We start from the raw sequence: 1,219 nt of genomic DNA, 5'->3' as shown, positions 1-1,219 counted from the left end.
TTATACATAGTGGGTACCTGTTAAATTCATTTGTAAATAGTTATACATAGGGGGTACCTGTTAAACAGTACAATACTATTGAAATATATTGAAATATCATTTTAAAACTAAATTGAAATATCAACAGTGATCATGTAGCAATACAACTCAAATAATATTCAAATGGCAAAAGTGAGGCAATATTAAATGTATAAAATCTTCATACGCATTTCAAATTGAGTCTTTTCTAAACTTCCCGAGGTTGATTTCTACAAGAACGCATATTGTGACTTGCAATGCCACATGTACTACATGTATTTGTCCCCTTAGATTCAAACATCTCTCTTGCTGATTTGTCGCGAGACTTTTTTCTTGGTCTTCGAGGAGGCCTTTTGAATTCTGGAGGTAGAACTAAATCAGTCATTATGTATCCAGGGACCACCCACTTTGTTTTATCTGGTAATGGGTATATTGGAAAATCATAAGTCTTCAACACTGTTGTTGGTGTGTATAAATTTGAGCAAACCTCATCTGGTCCTAAACTCTTGAACTTCAAAACAACCCAAGCATGTTCACATGGTATTTCTTCATACTGAAAGCTTCCACAAGTACACCTTTTCTTCTGAAGACAAACTATATAATTTCTACCTTTATCATTGACATTGTGAACATATTCAGTTGACGGAAAAATCTGCAATATACAAAAATAAATCAAAACAAATTATTATGTACAAATTTATACAAATATATAGAAACCATACCATCAGTCGTGTACTCATTGCTTAATTGATTTTGAGTATCTCCTGAAAGTTTCCAATCAAGGGAGTAAATGTGAATGATGACTCTTTTTTGTTATCACAATTCCATCTGCCGAACATCAGCCTAACTTTCTCTAGAAAATCATAAATTGACAATTCTATTGCTGAAACTAATGCCGCATTTATACTTTCTATGATATTCGATGTCATTGACCAACCGATGAACTGGTGCATAAATCCTAGACCACTTATCATATCCAAGTATTCCTTTACTCATATATCTCTCTACTATTTCTATTAGCCTATCAAAATCTGATTGATTGCATGTCTTTGCCATTGTATAGAATACTGGACTTAACTTTTCATGGAATTTTCTGTACTTTGTCTCAACATTCTTCCAAAGGTGCCACATACAAGCATAGTGTTGCACATCATTATACACTTGCGTAACAGCCTTTGTGATGCTCTCGTTTCTATCAGAC

At 33.5% G+C, this 1,219-nt stretch overlaps 1 pseudogene; it reads right to left on the bottom strand.

Annotated features, from left to right (window-relative positions):
• Window positions 1-226: 226 nt before the first annotated feature.
• LOC125825127 (uncharacterized) lies at window positions 227-947 on the bottom strand (annotated as a pseudogene).
• Between the last annotated feature and the right edge of the window lie 272 nt (window positions 948-1,219).

This window comes from Solanum verrucosum, unplaced genomic scaffold, assembly GCF_900185275.1.
Source record: "Solanum verrucosum unplaced genomic scaffold, falcon-dt-bn FXZP01000206.1, whole genome shotgun sequence".
Lineage (NCBI taxonomy): Eukaryota > Viridiplantae > Streptophyta > Magnoliopsida > Solanales > Solanaceae > Solanum > Solanum verrucosum.
This window is presented reverse-complemented; position numbering and strand designations above follow the sequence as displayed.